Raw genomic sequence first — 19414 nt, 5'->3', positions numbered from 1 at the left:
GACTGCAGTTTCGCATATTGTGTGCACGATGGATTCAGTTCTTGGCGGCAGAATTCTTTGACACAGGCATACAAAAGCTGGTGCCGCGTTACGACAAATGCCTCAACAAGGATGGTGCATATATTGAAAAGTAGGTTACTCCACAGTAATAAAATCATTGTTTTCTGATGTTCGTCTTTCATTTTACAGTCCATCGGAACTTACTTTCTGGATGCGCCTCGTATTTAGCTTCAAAACCCCGGAGTTCTTTTATAGACACCCTGTATATGTAGATCAGCAATAGATCTGTGTTAAAACGCAGCAAACGAGTGCAACCACACACATACAGAAATCTGCTAGATAAGAAAAAACAAATTAAGGATATCATTTGACTCCCTTGTATGTTACTTTCAGTTTGACTTGAAGGTTGCATATGATACACCATTGAGCAGTATGTAATATAGTTATTCCACTCTTATGGCTGCACTGTACACTCCAGAAACCTTAAACTGAGCAATAAGCCAAAAAAATGCCTACAAATTCAAAAGGACGTTTCCTGGTTTAAATAAGGCTACCAAACTATCCCGATTTAGTTGAAAAGTTATTTTAATCTCTGTTCCGACCTTTCTTTTGTCACTGCAGTGGAGTGTGGAATTCTTCCGATTAGTTTGGTAGCACACATTCATTTTCGTCACAAGAATCACTGGTAATTAGCAACGTTAACTGATTGAATTGGTTTATTTTACTTCGAATTTCTTCAACCTTTGGCTAATCATGAAGACAAGGATGAGTGATGATATGATGAAATTAATGAACGGACAATCACAAACAACGCCCAGGACCGGATTCGAACCCGGGACTCGTGGTCTCTAGGGCACTGTGCTAGGCCAATGTTGGGACACAACAATTTGTGTATTTACATGTCAGGTTTCACAACTTTAATGCAGCGCTTGATTTATTATCATGTTTTGTAAATGTCATATTATAATAGGAATTATACTGATCCCCATTGCCTTTCTGGAAGTAATACTCATGATCAATTTAAACCACTAAAATCACGATGCTCTGACCCCTGGATGTAAACAGCATTCTGTATGAAAATATAGAAGCCTAATCTTAGGAAACGGTACAGTCACGGACACTTCTGGGTTGTAACAATCCCCACTGAAACTGAATCGTTACAACCCAGTACTGTACGTGACTGTACAAGGGACAGTAATTGACGAGAACTTGGTAAACACAAGATTTGTCCAAATGTTTGTCCCTGTTCTTCTGTGATCATTAGAGCCTGGATTTGTATGTAATTACATATTCTATTCCTTTCTAACTACACAACTTCAGAAGGAAAATCTCAACGAATTATATAACTGGCATGATTTTGCATAAGTTTTATGTTACATATATTGCCACAATATTACATATTTTACCTAATTTGGTAATTTACTTTACATAAAACGAAATATTCCGGTACTTTTTTACTATCTTCATAATTTTTCCTATATTTTCGATCTCTGAAACAGGATAAAAATTTGTAATTCATGTTATGTCATATTTTCTAATCAATGAGATGCATAGTGCTTACAGTCGCCTAAAATTGACTGACAAGACGAGAGACAGGCTGAAGACCATTAAATAATAATAATAATAATAATAATATTACGGAAACTGGAGTTGCACGACTGAGAACATGGAAAAGTACCTGGTACACTCTGTAACAAAACGGCAAGTTCTGTATGCATTAATTCTTCTTGAATCTGCGCCCTACATTTACATACTCCACAATAATTTGCGGTGTGAAATGTAATTAAAGCTGACAAAATTAGTTTCTTAAACATGTACACGTTGCTGTGCTTTCTTGAGTTTATAAATTTGATACAACTTTTAATTTGAGCAACTCTTGTCATTAAAATTATGTTGATTATGTTCAAATAAAATAAACATCTAGCAGAATTCTTGAAATTGCTTGGATACTCAATTGTTATTAATGTTACATATTCTTCGATGCCACACATTTAGTAACACTGTTGAGCCTTGTTTCCATGTTAATATTACATAATTAGCTACATATCCTTTTGATAATCAGGGTGGCTACTCACCGGGAATTCCTTGAATTCCGGGAATTATGCGTCAATTATTGGCTCCGGGAATTATGCGTGAATTCTACTTGATTTTTTTTCCGTAGACGTGAAAAATTACAACTTGTATTAATCCAAATCCTATTCACATTTTATGCAAATAAAAATTATTTTCGTAAAATGTTCTTGCTCGCTTCGCTCGCAATTCCTGATTTTCTTAGACTTATAAAGTTTATAACAATAGCTAGGGGGCAGCGGGAGTCGGCCCTGGGCGCCGAACTAGCTAAATGAAAAAAAAGTTGTAAAATTTTATGATTGATTTGTGATTTTAAGTCCATTTTAGGCACAAAAAAAATAATCGGGACTGGATTTACAGTTTGAAGTGGGATCCGAACTACTGTGCCATGTGCCTCCACCGGGTATCGAACCCGGGACCCCTTGATCACAAGGCGACGATGTTACCACTACACCATCCGGGGGGCACAAAAGTTGTAAAAGGGAGAATGCATTGGCGTCCCGTGAAATTATTTGCGCCCTATTAAATCAATATTGATTACAGCCTGCAAAAAATTAGATCCAAAAAAATTCTTCCTCGTTTCGCTCGCGTTCTTTCACCGTAATGCACTGTGTTGTAAATTTTCAGACAGAGAAATAACACTTGTCTTAATTGATTTTGTTTTAAATGCACGAATAATTCGTTTGAGGAAAGGGAGCGTGCACATTTTAGACAATTTATGTATTTTTTGTTGTTGGTTTATTGTGAGATAGATGAATTGGTAGTGTGAAGTATTTAAATAATATATGTTGTATATAATATGTATTAAAGTAACTTTGCATATGTACACAATTTAGTGTCCACGTCGCTCCATGTTGCATATATGTGAAACATACATATATCGTGCATGAAAGTTATACATGTTAATGTAAAAAAGAATTATATTTGGAATGTATTTTTTCTGTCTCAAAAATAGTTTGCGAGCTTGTTTTCCTTCATGAAATTGAACGTGTTGAAAAAATAATTCAAATCGTTTGTTCGAACACAAATGCTTTAGCACCAACTTCTAACCCCTTTTTGCATAATTCACGAGGATAATAACGTCTTTGATACTACTACTACCACTACTACTATTTATAATAATAATAATAATGTTGGTCCCAGATTGGGCATGCATGTTTGTGGCTGTCCATTCATCAATTTCATCATATCACTCATCCCCATCTTCGCAAATTAGCCAAACGTGGCACAAGAAGCGAAGTAAAATAAAACAAATCAATAATAATAATTATAATTAAAATATTACTAACACTATTATTATTAGTACGTTTATCCTGGCACTTTCTCCCCGCCCGCCCAGACAAAAATTTGTGGTTGCGCCTCTGATTGTAAACAGAAACTCAGCACCTTAAATTAAATATTTTAATTATATTACGTATACCGTTTAATTGAATTATAATTTTTGGATTTCGGAATCACATAGACCCTTTATATTATTAAGATATTTGTGTGTGGATGTTGAGAGGCGGTAATACGTAAGGTTGAAATAGAGAATACATCTGCTGGAATCTTTGGAAAGTTCGTCCTGAAAACCGAGAATTATACTTGAATTTTATCATGGTCCTAGAGTAGCCACCCTGATAATACATATTTAGGTACATATTTTATCAATTATTTTTACATATTTATGTACATATTTTGTACTTTGATATTACATAGAATACCTGGTAAAGTGATCATCAACGTACATGCATAGAGGAATTTCAGTTCTAAATCTCACAGTAAGCGCTTGTTTTTTCTCGACCGTGCAGATCCATTTGCAAAAGTCCTAATTAGTAATAAAGGAATCTGCGTCTTCACATCAAAGAAACTAACCCGAAGCTTCCTTTAGACTTTTATATATAGATTCAATTTCTGAATACGGAAGTAAAAGTAAAGATTAATTTCCGCTGCGCAAATTTCTTCGTCGAAACTTTTCGGGGCAGTTTCCCTGAACCTGACTAATCCAGATTTTCATTTCGGAGACACACACTCAACTTCCCAAATCGCAAGATTACTTTTCTTCATGGTTGAAGCTACTTTTCCACTGCGCCAGTTCTAGACTGCAACTGGAAAAAAGTGACTTAACTGTTAAGTTATCAGAGCGTACTAATGGACATATTGCATGAGTTTCATGTCTTAAAAGCCTTAGAAATAGAAAATTATAAAGAGAAAGTTGGTGGAGTGCCCTATAAACAAAAACGCAAATGACAGCGTAATCTAATGCTCTTAAGAGGTGGTATCAAAAATTTTCTGGACTGGTGCTACCATCTGGTCAAAAACCAATATTCGGCCTATCGAAGTAGTAGAGTGGGTTGTGTAAGTATTACCAAGCAAATTGTCCATCCCTTTGTTTTGCACAATGAGAGCTTCAAGAATTAAAATCAAACACCAAACAAGTTGATAACAATGTTGATATCAACATGTACACCAGCATACACAAAAATACATTCCATAAACACACGTAGGATGCAAGAGAAAAGTTAATAAAAATAGTCATGGACAATTTGCCGAGCAATACTTGTGCAGCCCACTATACAAACCTACTCCTACGCTTCTGTTGTTTCAAAAATGCATCCTGGAAGTCGTATTATGTGAGGGTGTTCACCACTGACTCCGTCTCTGCATTTATCATCTCAATCGTATCAAACCGGCGACCTTTTAGCTTGATATTCAGTCGGGGTAACAAACGTCACAGGGTGTCAAGTCAGGCGAGTAGGGTGGATGGGGCGACAATCCAGAAAATCTCTGGAGAACAAGGAAGTGTGAGACAATGCGTTGTCGTGATGGAAAAGGCAGTTCTTTTGTCATCCAAGTTCGGGTCGACGTCTTCGCACACTTTGACGCAGCCGCCGCAAAACACCACAGTATACTAGGTAGAATTGACTGGCCTGCTGGGACGAATACTTTGTGTACAATCCTCTTGCTGCCACAGAAAATGTTGAGCATACCCTTGACTTCACTCTTCACCTGTTTCGCTTCTTTGAGTCTTGGTGAGTTTGCAATTCTCCATTCGGAAGATTGTTGCTTTCAGTTTTTGATCTCTTTCAAAGCACGTTTACCCCCTTTGTATATGGAAGTCTCGGTCTTTAATCCCCCAATCCCCCCCCCCTTTAAATCCAGGTCTGCATTTTCCTTAAAACTCATGAAATATTGCACGCTTGTAACTATTATTACAATAAAACAATGCCAATTGACTCGTAGAGCACAATTAGGTAAATCGTGTTATCAAAAATTATGCCTAAGTGCTCGACTTTCGATCTCGCCACCAAAGTTTCCTGGTTCGAGTCCCGGCTTTAGCATGGGTGTGTCTTCATCAACTTCAACTATCACTCATCCTCATCGTTGCGAGTAGCTAAAGGTGGCAGATAGGCGACGTGTAACAAAAATACAGCCACAAAATTATATCGCACCTACGATCTCGAATTTGGTTGTAGATGCTGCTATATCCACAAAACTAATTTTGAATGAACAGAGATTGCACATCACCATTTAATGCTTTGTTGATTTAACTGGTATTTCTTATTATGTAATTCGAATATTTGGTTCTCCAAAACGAAAGACACATTAAAAACAGATATTCCATCAATTAGCTAATAAATATCAATATCCAAAAGCAACTAATCTCTAACGTCAATAACACATTTCCAGAACATACGGTGATTTACAATTATGATTTATGCACAAAGAAACTTAAAGCCAATGTCCAGCTCCTAACATAAACGACTGTTTAAAGAGTATTACGAAAATTATATCCAATTCAAGCTACTGTTCTCATGGAATTAAAACAAATTTGTTGCAAGCATCGTCGTGTTTGGATTAACTTGTCGGAACATGGATGAAACAAGTTTTTCTTTTTTAAATGATGTGTTTAAATCCCCTGTCAACTCCAAACATTTGGAATCTGCTTTGCGATTAACTAGTGAATCGAAAACAATTGTAAACATGATTGATTTCACCCCATGGGGAAATGTTAAAAAAAAATCTCATGTAAACATACGATTGCACGTGTGCAGGTATATATTTTCGCATTTTTTGTTTCAATTTGCTGATATTGTTTTTTAAACGCTTCGTATTTTCTTATTTCTCCATATCGAGTTATTATGTTAACAATAACGACTATGATAAAACGAAAGACGAAACAAAATGAAACTGCAATTCCTTGTCCAATTTCCAACCCACGGCTTATACGGCGATACCAAGATCTGAAATTGCTCGTCACTTCTTAAAATTGCGTTTCAATGGTAGTTAAAAAAAAACAATTGTTACTAAACGTAAGGCCATGAAATTAGGCGGGTGGCAGAAGTTCGCGGTGTTGCCACGTCGGAGCACACCCCGTGTTTTCGGAGTTTAAGAGAATGAAAGATCTCGTTGTAGAGTTGGTCTTTGTAATCCACGTGATACAAACGACAGCATTGCTCGAAAGGTAAGGGATGACACGAAAGTGCCCCGGAGAGAGGTCGGTCTGACGCTCGAACTAGGCAACGCAGCCCGGTTGAGGTTGCCACACAGTGCGCGGGAATCAGCGACTTTTGTCCCACTCTCGTTTTTCTTTTCCCATATGGACATCTGAATCGCCAACAAATACGAAAGAGCAGATCCCTTTACTACAATATGTAGAAATGTATCCGATATCACGTTTCCTTATTAAGATAAAAGCTGGGGATGCTGAAGGAGGTGCGCAAAGCAGCCCCCTCCTTCGGCGCCGCCTATGGTAACAGAGCTTTGGAATATACACTTGACGCGGTATTCGTACCATCTGCCATCTCTTATCGCAACATATGCTTCCACTGAAAACTCAAGTATGATTGCGACTCCTACACAACCGAAGTGATATCAAAAGGTGATCAGTAAATGTGAGATTATTTTCGGAACATCTCAGAAACAATCTTGCGTGCAACTCTCCTACGAGTGTATCGCGTGCAAAGTCCTACCATGGCTAGGTTGTAGGTGGCGACACTGGAGAATATGATCAGCTGAATCGCTGCGTGACTGATATAGTCTGTGGTGTTTGACCACCACGGATTATTCTGCTTTTCAACCGTGGCATTGTTTCGGCACGTTCATTAAAATTATTCCAGTGCTATAGACAGGAATACAGGGTGTATAATAAGTGAAAGGACACGATAATAGAAGCAAAAAAGTCTCAGTAAACATGGGTCCGCAACCGAGCCGTTTTCGAAATAATTGCGAATGTGTGGTTACAAGTCGCCACTGACTTCATTGTTTATAAACGTCGTCCTAGTTGGTAAAATGCTAATAATACAGTAAGAAAAGTCATTGGAGATCTCATTGCTTTTATTGAACATTCTACTTACTTCAACAAACGTTAGTATGTTACAATTAATGTACACTCGTACCTGTTAAAGGAGGTGTTCAAAGTGTCATCCTTGCATGTGGATGCAATAGGGTACGCGATTCCGGATCGAGTTTCGAATTCTTTCGAACATCCTTGGTTCATTTCAGAATTGATCACAAGCATGTACAATTCTCTGTACTGATTGTATACATCCTGTTTGATTACAACGCCACCTCTCGGAAATGTTCTGTTTTGTAAACAAAGAGCAAACCTCGGAACGCGCAAGGAGTAAAGCACTCTGTGTTTACAAAAGGCAATCAGTGACGGCTTCTAAACACATATTCGCACACATTATTAGGATTTTACCAACTAGGACGACGTTTACAAACAAGTCAATGGCGGCTTGCAACCACACATTCGCAATTATCTCGAAAACGGCTCGTTTGCGGACCCATGTTTAATGAGACTTTTTTGCTTCTATTATTGTGTACTTTCAACTGTGTCAGTTTCCGCTATTACTTATGATACACCCTGTATAATTACTGTATTATTTCTGTCCACTGGCACTCTATTATACAGTGTGATCCGTAACAGAAATATGGGTGGGGAAACACGAATCAAATATCGTAATATGGGAAAGGAGGAAAACATATTAACAGTATACTGTACAGGGTATGTGCGATTCCAATGTATACAAAAATTCTAATTCAATTTAATTAAGCGGTATATCTACACGATTTAAAATATTTAATTTAAGGTGCGCAGTTTACGTTCGCCATTTCACATACTCATACTCTTACGAAAAATTGATAATTGAATTTAATTCAATTCTTGTTTTAAGTCCACTTTATGCACAGATAGGCTAATCAGGACTGGGCCTAGTTTAATGTGTGATGTGAACTACTGTGCAATGTGCCTCCACCGCATGTCGAACCCGGGACCACTTGATGGCGTTACCATCAGGGAGACCACTAAAAAAATAGTTAATTGTATAGGAATTTCAAACTCAAATTTACTAATCATCTTCAAGATATCTTGCTATCATACCCGCGCAGCTTTCCCTTCTTCCGTTCAGCTCGGGCCATAATGAGCATTGGTCCACTCTTCCCCTCCCCTCCACGCGGGAGTACGGTGCACAGAGTCGGGAGTCTGCGCAGTTTTTTGCTTGTGGTTCCATTATAATAATGAGTACGGATTGAGAGAATTCGGTTTTATTTTCCATGCAGCTTTCTTTTGTTTCCTCGATAAAAGAAAAGCTTGACAGTCAAAAACTTGCCTCAGGCCATTTATAAATTCAATGGGATTTAGATTAATAGAAGTTGCAAATTTTCACGTTTGCGGAGAAAACTTCACACAGAATTAAAGCATAATTCCAGGAGCTAATAATTCTCGCATAATTCCCGGAATTCAACGAATTCCCGGTGAGTAGCCACCATGTGTTACAAACATGGCGACTATCTTGAAGTCTGCCATCTTGGAGCCAACTTTATTTTAGAAAATGAAAAAATTGTAATTTGATGTGACATATTAAAATGGGCTAGAATTTCACGAGAAACACGTTGATATGCATAATTTTAACATGACGTTAACCCTTATTCTGCTGAAGTCATGCTGTTTTTAGTAGCCCATAGGAGTGCTGTTTAAAACAAATATGGTTACGGAAACAGGAATGAAACAACTTGATGTAAGAAAGGGGGAGAACTTGTTAGGGTATATTACCAATACGGCGGTCATGTTGAAATCCGCCATCTTGGAGTTAACTTCATTTCCTTAAATGGAAAGATGGTCGTGTGACATAACAAAATGGGCTACAATTTCATGAGAAACACGATGATGTGATTCATTCCAACGTAGCTTTAACCTTACCATGAAGCTATCTAAACCCCAAATATTTTTCATTTCAGTTTGCTTGATGGGGAACGATGTTAACCGAAGAATAACTGATGATCGATCTTATTGTGTAGTGTTATTGTAAAATACCTCAACAAACATCACTCAGATTAGAAAGTTGATTAAGAAATTTCGATAAATGGGCACTGTTAACATGAGGATCTATCAGACCACCTGTAACGATAAATATTTAGGGTAAATGATTGAAGTTACATTCAAACTAACCACATCAACGTGTTTCTCGTGAAATTCTAGCCCATTTTGATATATTACACGAACAACCTTTCCATTTAAGAAAATGAAGTTAACTCCAAGATGGCGGATTTCAAGATGGCCACCATATTGGTATTATAACATCCTAAAAACCCTTTCCCCTTTCTTCCTCTACACGCCAATGACTATATTTTTATTTTCCAAATAGGAATTTGTTGTATGGTGATGAACATTTCGAACAATGCTTTGTTCACACAGATTAGACTCTTCTTTTATGTACGTTAGGATCTTGAATTGTTCGTTCATCCGGGTCCATATTTAGCATTCAATCGATCATGGCATTCAGCGCCATCTGTTGATGCAATATTTTTTGCCTTCCAGCGCATGCGCATCAGAATTACATTCACAGATGTAAACGTCATAAGAAAACTATAACTGTAATAAATAAATGAGAGAATGAGTACGTTTGGAGGCGAAACATAGTGATTCCTTGAATTCAGAATTTAGTTCCAAGCTCAGGTATAGCCCGTTAATAACATAACAAAGCGTCAAATTGCTGAAATTCGACCTCACTCGCATTGAACGATAGTCTAATGAGAGTTCCGCCATGGGATCGTGTTTCAAATTGCGCAAAATTGACTCTACGTCGTGCGGTTTGTAACGATCAAACCACGAGGACACTGCGCGGGATCCAGGGACCATGGGATGGTCCAGGCTGCTGTCATGCTTCAGTGTCCTGGGAGACGTAGGATGCTGCTTTTTTTAGCTGCGGTCGACAGGTGACCATGAAATAATTGCTGCCACCAATGATTAATAGCACGGGGGAAACCTTTGCAAGGAAAGGTCAGTTACATCATTGTTCTCTCTGTATGTGATTGATTGCAAGGTACATCGCTCGCAGTTGTTGTTCTTGCTTTGTAGAACAGGTATGAGAGCATCGCCCGTACAGTACAGGGTGTGTCTAAAAATGCTCGTCCAGTTTAAGATATGACCGATTCGAACAGCGAGCTACACTTGTGCCCATGGCGTACTGGAAGAGGTCCTAGCACATCAGGGTTGCCAGTAGGAGAACTTACATGCGACAAGCAATACTTGTTACTTGGAAAGAACCTACAGAAAGAAATGCAACCTTCCGTACCGAAGTGCGTATGTCACTTGCGTGCCACTCGGACCGGGCCGATTTCTCGTGTCGCCTGTCTGCTGATCACGATTGCTCAGTGTTGCCTTCTTACAGAGTGGAGGGGGGCCGTGTCGTTTCTTTATAACCAATCGGTCTCTACTTTTGAAATGAGCTTCGTATTATTTCTGTTCTTGATACTATATACAAAGGCTGTCGCAGAGAAGGTGAGACTAATTCCTGTATAGGAAAACAACGACCTCCATTGGCTAGCAAATGTACTAGGGTGAAAATTTCTTTCATTAGCTGCCGATTGAGACCAAAATGAGGTCAAAGAGTCGTGACTGCGTAGCAGTTAAAAGACAAGAATGTACATGGACCCCTCCAAGAATCATTAAAATGAAACAAAAAAAAAAATTACAAACCACAAAATTGTTATTCAGAATCAGCCATATCGAGTAGACGTACATCATTTTCAAAATAGGCACCATTGACAGCTAAGCAAGCGTCCATACGCTCCTGCCACTTTGTGAATGTCTTTGAAAATTCGTCGTCAGGTAGCGAACTGAAGAAAACTTGCGCTGCGGTGATCACTTCTTTGTTCGTCATGAAATGACAACCACGTAAAGCGGCCTTTAAAAGTTGAAATATCCAAAAGTCGCAGGGTGCAAGGTCCGGGCTGTATGCTGGAATATTTATATTTTTCTCTTCGTCACGTAATCCTGAAAAGCCCGCGCGTTATGCGGGCGTGCGTTATCGTGGTGCAATATGAAGGAGTTCTTCAAATGTGACCTCTTTTTTGCTACGTGCTGGCGCAGAGTCTCAATGACTCCTTGGTAATACTGTGGCTCTACTCAGTCTGTCTTGATTGGCATATGCCTGTTGGAACATTGCATATGTTTCCGCAGCACTTTTCTCTAAACGCCAACAAAATGTTATGGCATGTCGCTGTTCAGCTTAAATACTCATCGCGAAAAGCAATGTTATACACAAAAACCTGGAGGGGTAAACGAAACACGTTTCACGTAAATCACCACAGCTGCTCACTAACGTGGTTTCGCAACATGTGACAACTTGCTACGGAAACAGAATGCGTCATCCTACACAACGCGACTAGTGCCGAAACCATAGGCAGTGCTGCTAAGCCAGGGAAAAATCTGTCTCACCTTCTCTGCGACAGCCTTTGTATTAGTGAAATATACAGTCAAAGAGAGCTATATATGTTAACTTCCATTCAACGCTTGTATCCTTGATCCATCCTTGATCTCAGAATAAATTTGTTGTTGAGTTGTTGTTTTAAGTCCACAGATAGGCTAATCGGGACTAGACTTACAATTCAAAGTGGGATCCGAACCATTATGTACCTCCACCTGATATCGAACTCGGGATCGCTTCATTACAACTAACTAGTTACATCCAACCAGTGGTATTCTCTGCGAGTGTCCTCTTCATCAACTTCATGTAATCTTCACGCCTCTTCATCGTCGCGATTATCAAAAAGTGGCCGACAATCGACATGAAAATAATAAAAATGCAAATACCAGTCTATGAATACAGTGTCCTAAAATAGTGTTTACACTCCTTGAATGTTAATAACAGAGAAAATATTAAATATAACTTGATGGACTTGTTGTATTTGAAGCTGCAATATCTACATTGAGAGTGTCTGTGAGCGTGTATAGGCATTGTGTTGTTTTTAGTTCCATCAAAGCCCACCAGGCGATAGGCATGCGGGCACCCAAAGTGACAGGGTGAGCCATTTTCATTTTGAGCAATGTAATAAGTGTCAAATAACCACCCAGATCTCTCAATTTAACACCGTTAGATTTCTACCTGTGGGGAAACTGAAGAACGATGTGTACCCCACAAAGCCATGGTAACTGGATGACATGAAACATGCGATTGACACTACTTGTGCTTCCCTTCCTGCGGAAACCATCTGCTGTTTGTTGATTTGTCGATCTGTTCTACACCATTGCTGCCAATGAACATCTATAATTTTAAGATATGTGACACGCAAAAAAGTCCATACTTGCTGTTATTAGTGTTCCCATTATTAACGCTCAAAGAATGTTAACACTATTTTTGGACACTCTGTACATACGATCAAGAAAACAGAGGATATCACTAATGTAAAGGTAGCATATGAATTGTGCTTAAGCACTTCGCATCCGTCGATAATGTCGCTCTACAAGAACAAACTTCGGCCAGGGACGTAATTCAGTGTAACACACGCGTTCGTGGAGATCGCTAACTTTCGGGGATGTGATTTAGAGGGTCGTAATTCAAACACCTCTGATTGGTTCGGCGGGAGCCTTTAAAGGAAAGAGCGACCAAAAACGACCAAAGAGGAAAGGCTCAAAAGTTGACCAATTTGTTATCCCGGATGATGGTTGGCGTTTTTCGAACGTGTGAAGAGACTCGAAAAACAAGTCCAGAGCCCCCCCTCCCCTCTTTATTTACGTCTCCGCAAACAAGTTTCTTGGACGATGCAATAATTTTTCGTCGACGGAGAAAAATACCTTACCCCTTGCATTTCTCGGCATCATAAGAAGATGAAACGGTTCCGCTGGTCGCTATATGTGGATGGAAGACATTGGCTCCGTGTCTCGAGAATACATTTCTGGTAAATAACATTGTTTCGTACAGCAGTAATATAACAGAAACAGTATTATTAAATAAGTCTTGCCCCCGTTCACACGTCGCGCACTAAGTTTTTATTTGTCACCTACAGATTATAGTACGCCACTGGCTAAAGGACCTGCGCAGAACTGCGTCCTGTGCATCGTACTCGCGCATGGAGGGGAGGTGTACGGTGGTGCATGCTTCCTTATGACCCGAGCTGAACGGATGGAGGGGAAGATGCGCGAAGGCTTTCGATCGAAGGTTCTTTTGTTTGAGGTAGCAAGGCCGCGCAAAACGGTACAGAAGAGGAGAAAGTTTGAGTGGGCGGAACAAAGCAGTGCGCGCTGCTGCAATTTGCTGGTAGAAAATTAGTAAAATACAATAGAATTACAGAGAATAGTTCAGGATTTATTAGTAACATGATTTCGGTTTATGGGTTATAAACAAGAATTAAAATTAGAAATTAAAACTGCACAACACAAGCCCTACAGAGTATTATACTCGTTGTGAGTCTAGACGCCAGGGCCTTGTTAACCTGCGACAATGCAGTCCAGGATGTACTACGTGGATGTGTGGTTTACACTTGAGTGTTTTCTGGAAATGACACTACTTACGCCCTAGATTATTTTGCAAACAAACAGGAAGCAGTGACTTGTGTTTCTTGCTTCACCAGGTGTATTCTCCCAAAATTCTACATCGCTCGCAACGAATCCAAAGATCTCTGGTACGAACCTTGGTCAAAGCACTGTGTTTCTTCAAACGTCCATTTCGTCTGTTCATCCTCGTCGTGGTGATTAACCCACGAGGTAGAAAATAACCGAAATAGATGCAAGAGAGACCATTTCTTAAACTGTTTCCTCTTTCCATCTTTCGTATTACAGTAGTGTTGTAAAAATACATCGCAAAGTGTGCGACGATGATGTTTATACACCCTGATGCTCTTCCAGGTTTTTGAGATTTTTTTACGAAATTCCCTGACTTTTCCAGTTCACTGGCAACCCTGATAATACTTTCACCAATTACTCTCTCTGTTAATACCAAATTTCATCGAGCATTTCTGAGAAGCAATGCCAGTGTATCTAATTACAAGGATCGGTACAGTTTCCAGATCGATTTGACTTGTAATTCCCCTGCGCCGCCTTCCTTGCAATTTGTGGCGTCCTGGAGAAGCACGTACTCCGTTAATTTACACCCAGCCTCTGGAGGATGATTCTGACGAATACATTCTCTCCTCTTGCTAAAAAAAAAAGGGGGGGTGGAAGGGAGGCGTTTGAAATGCAAAGGGCCCCGCCACTTCCATTAGAGGCTTGGGGGACGAAGTTGGTCTTCGTCAGGCGCGAAGACCTATGGACATGGGGGAAAAAGTTTCTCCAAAAGGAGGGAATTCGTGAACGGCGTACTAAGCTCCCCCGCAAAGGGACGTTCGCATTCTCTACCCAGAGGGATGGTCGTTTCGTTTAGGCTCTGTATCACACCACGGCAAAGAACTGTTCATTTGGCAGAATTACTTAATATACGAGGAAACGAACGGACTACGAGATATGGCACAGTTTATGCCTGGAGCGTCTGTTAGTGTGGCCAGTAAGAACTCCTGAGTTAAACCCAATTAATCACCGTATCAGATACATACTTTACTAGCTATAAACATTGTCCCTTACCGTGGCTACTTTTACTACTCAATATAATTGCTGCACTAATAGTGCATATGGAATCCCATGTAGGCAAATGGTCAGCGCTGTGCCTCTGGTGCGAATGGTCCCGGGATCGATTCCCGGTAAGTGTCCACAAAATGTTCGGTGTTGACCCAGCGTCGTGAGGAAAACTGGGGATCTACTGGAAAAGAATTAGGGGACTCCGGTCTCGAAAGCCAGAAAACAGCGGTGATGGGACCCGAAGAGCTGACCACGGGTCATCCAATGAAAAAGCAGCTTGGCAGGCCCTGGACCTCAGAGGATTGTTTGCGCCATGAAGTTTACTTTAGTTTAATAGTGAATAAGGAATTCTAACATATTAGTAAATCTGGAGATGTCTGGAGAAGAGTCAAAAAAATTAGGTGGGGGAGGGAATGAGTTGAGAATGACATGGGATTGTACTAGCGCGTAAGGCTTGATTCACATCTACGCTCAAGCAACACTCAGGTCACAGTCCCCTAACGCTCCGCTCACGATCACGGGGTATCCACACTAGCGATCAAGCTTCTCTCCCGTCAAGGTACGATCAAAGTCAGTCTGGTGTTGGTTTCTTCACAGAGTACGCCGACTTTTCTGTATAAAATGCCTGCCGATTGTGCTAAGTACAATGTTTAAGATATTTTCAACCACGGACTTGTCTGTTACAGCCCTGGCGTGAATTAGAAGAAAATAAAGAAGAAAGACTTGCGAAAACGGGGAATGATTGATATGGTTGATTTACTTCGCTTTTCTGCCAGTTTTGACTAATTGCGAGCACGAGGGTACGTTGTGATATGACGAAATGGAGGAAGGGACATCACAAAGAACATCCAAGCCCAGGGCGGGATTCGAATTCGGAGCACCTGACGTCGTAGTGCGTTGTGCTAACCACTCGGCCACGGATTGATTTAGTTTATTTTACTTCGCTTTTTGTTCCGCTTTTGGCTAATTTGCGAAGAAGAGAATGACTGATGATATCATGAAATTGATGAATGGACACTCACACTCTCTCATGCAGAGGCCGTGATTCGAACCTGAGACAACTCGGCCGCGGAGGTCGGCTATTAAAATATAATGCTGTTTATTGATTTGAAATCGGCAAACGTTAATTTGCAACTACTCGTACAATGTGCAAAACTGTAAATGTCAACAGTGGTAAACACTACTTTGTCGGTCTAGGTTTGGCACGAACATTTTCGGCCTCGGATTCATATCGACAATGTTGACCAATTCTTTTATCAGAAAGTTTCAGACACAACACGTGACAGATAAACATCAGGTTTCAAGGACCCGGTTGTTACGCACATCGTGTGAAAAGTCGTCTTCCTCGACTAAAATATAGGAATAATTTTCTTTAGCATTCCGTAAACTAAGAACAAGTTCCTCTAGATATCAAGAATTATGTTTTCCCTTGACAGAGGGTTGACCAACACCTCCTTTCCCTTTGCACACACACACACACACACACAACCGACAATTTTGTTGTCCCGAAAAATATGACCGTCAAAAGGTTAACTTTTTGATTCAAGGATTTTAATTCAAGCAAAACAGGTCAACTACAACTAGTGCTCATGGATCATATTTGTGGTTAGTTCCATCTTGAATTTCTTTCATTGGCTATAATTGTAATTTGGTTGTTTTGGTCAGTTTTGTTTCTTAAATTTATTTTACTCGGGTTCATGAAATCGCATATTTTGACCAATGTTTTACAAACAGAATTGAGAGGAAAATATTTTGGGATTTTCTTGCGCAATGTCCCCATCAATCAATTTTATCTATACTCGCCCTTCAATGGGTTTTTGACTTCTGCCCGCTCATCTTCTACGCACAAAACTGGGTTATGTATCCTTTGCAACGGGGCTGAAGACTGCTACTGAACCGTGGGTGATAGAAGTTAAGAAAAAGATAAAAGATTTTAGAAGATATACTGTGAACAAGTCTAGTTGGAGAGAGATTGTCTTTTGTCTTTGTTGAATGTCTTTCATGTAGTTTTTATAACATGAAGTTATAAGTTAAATAAATGTTGTTTTGTTGGTTAACGTTTTGCCTAATTAAAGATCATTACAGTGGGTTGAGCGATACAGATGTTCACATCAACGATCAAGCTTCGGCAAGTCAAGCTCCGCCCCCTCACGCTCCGGTCAAATATTCTTTCCACCCGATTGTAACCGGACCCAGAGCTGAGCGCGATCGGAACGAACTTTGACCGGAGCGTCAGGTGTGAATGCTTCTATTTAAAAATCATTCAACAACATTTGACCGCACCGTGAGGGGAGGGTGACCTGAGCGTTACTTGAGCGTAGATGTGAATCAAGCTTAAGACTCGGCGACATGCAAATGGGCGATTTTTTTCAAATTTTCCTTCATTCGAAAAACCTCTTGGATATTTCAAAATATGAAAAAATTACATACGCTTAGGATTCCTTCTAGAGCATTGACGTGATTTTCGTGTAGTTTTATTTCACTGTTGTCTAGATATTACCAATAGTTTCGTGATTACGTAAGACTATCAAACTAGATAATATCTAGCTAGACAATAGTGAAAGAAAACTACACGAAAATTTACGTCAATGCTCTAGAAGGAATTCTAAGCGTATGTAATTTTTCATATTTTGAAATATCCAAGAGGTTTTTCGAATGAAGGAAAATTTGAAAAAAACCGCCCATTTGCATGCCAAAGGTCCAGCCGAACCTTAAGGGTAACCAACCATCCACTCTACCCCTATGTCCTACCATAAGCCCATTCTGGATTTTTAAAGGCGGGGTTCAGCTAGTGCATAAAAGTTTTCAATGTTGGGAATAATTGTAGTGGCCTATTTAAAGCAGGGTGGATAAAAATCATGATTTTTATTTTGATGATTTTTTTATATTTAAACGGATTTTTTAAATCCATTCTTTGATTTTTTTTAAAAAACACGCTTAAAATTGCTTGTAGGTTTTTCGCACCATACATACAGATATGTGTTTCCTTATATAGAAAGGCCTTTTCTGGTAAACGGCCCTGTAAAATATTTGAACAGTTTGATTAAAACAAATAAAAAATTATGTGTAAATACACATTTACCTTATTCTGATACTGTAAAGATGGACCTACTATGAAAATGTTTGTTGAGTGTGTTTATAAATTTCAGTAACTTCTCTTCCAGTGAAAATAAGGCACTCTTGGTGTACTATATAATTGAAACTTAAAATATTTTTTAGTCTTTGTAGCTGAATTTTGGTGATTTTTCTAATGGTAGTTTGCAAAATATCAGCTGCCAAGTTCATTTGCAGTTTAATGATAATGAGACTATTTACGGTTTAATATGATTAGTATTTTGCGTATTATTATTCTACAGTAAATGTGTTCTTCTTAAAGGTTCGCATAACCACTTTTTGTATGTGCAAAATAATATAATACAGTTACAGTTCTGTCAAGTGTAGAGAGACTGGCCGTATGAGTTTGTGTGTTGTGTTTATCTTGGTGTAAGCTCGAAATGTTCTGGGAAACCGGGAGGAAACGTCGCAGATAAAATAAAAACCACTAAAGCAGGGTGGCTACTCTAGGATTATGATAAAATTCAAGTATAATTCTCAGTTTTCAAGGCGAACTTTCCAAAAATTCAAGGCCACAAACACATATTTAAAATATATAATTTAAGGTGCAGAGTTTACATTTTGCCATTTCACATACTCAGTTTCGAAATACATGTACATCTACAAACACAAGTCACAAACGTTACAGGATAAACTAATTTACAAAAAAAATATTAATTGTATAAGAATTTCAAACTCAATTACCTAATGAATTTCAAGATATCTTAGTTTGCAATAATTTTCAATCAGTTAGATAGATTGTTCTGCAAAGGACACTAACAAGGTGAAATTTTTCACGTCTACGGAGCAGAATTCACGCATAATTCCCAGAATTCAAGGAATTCCCGGTAGGTAGTCAACCTGTCAAAATAACTATTATATTATTTTGCATACACCAAATATTTGCTATTTTTGCCTACAAAAATTATTGAATTTTAAATCAAGATACATTTAAGTGTGTTTACATTTCTTTCGTATGAGCTTCGCCCCATCAGTAGAGGAAAGTGACCAAAGTAGGACTCCCGTTTTGTTTTCATCGCTGGTGTCATTATGGCATATTATTTCTATTGGGTTCTTTGATATGTTTGCTAACGTTTTGAGTAACTTAATCCACCTTAAAGTGCATGATGCTTTGCCAGTAAGCATTTCTGTAAAAAGGGACGAAAAGTAACAACGGAGAAAATGTGGCCAAAGTCGGACCCCTCCTTTAACAAGTTCCAAAATTGGAAAAGACGCAAAGAAATGTAAATATATGATAGGCTATGTAGTAAATGAATTACATTTATTGAGCTTGCGTAACGAATATAGATGTGCAAAAGTAATATAATATAGACTACCAATATCCTAACTGCGTCAATCGCCCTTTCCATTTGTTGGACATCCCACCTTTTCCCAACTGCATTGCCTTTTCCCTTGAACATCTGAAACAATATGTAA

General features: G+C 39.1%; 1 protein-coding gene across 1 annotated transcript in view; it reads right to left on the bottom strand.

Annotated features, from left to right (window-relative positions):
* The window catches only part of Cow (Proteoglycan Cow), a 499652-nt gene that overhangs the window by 324842 nt on the left and 155396 nt on the right, over positions 1-19414 (bottom strand). The gene's annotated exons all lie outside the window — the stretch shown is intronic.

The sequence above is a fragment of the Lepisma saccharinum genome, chromosome 11, assembly GCF_977018435.1.
Source record: "Lepisma saccharinum chromosome 11, izLepSacc3.1, whole genome shotgun sequence".
NCBI lineage: Eukaryota > Metazoa > Arthropoda > Insecta > Zygentoma > Lepismatidae > Lepisma > Lepisma saccharinum.
Note: the sequence above shows the minus strand (reverse complement) of the source record. Positions and strands in the feature narration are given on the sequence as shown.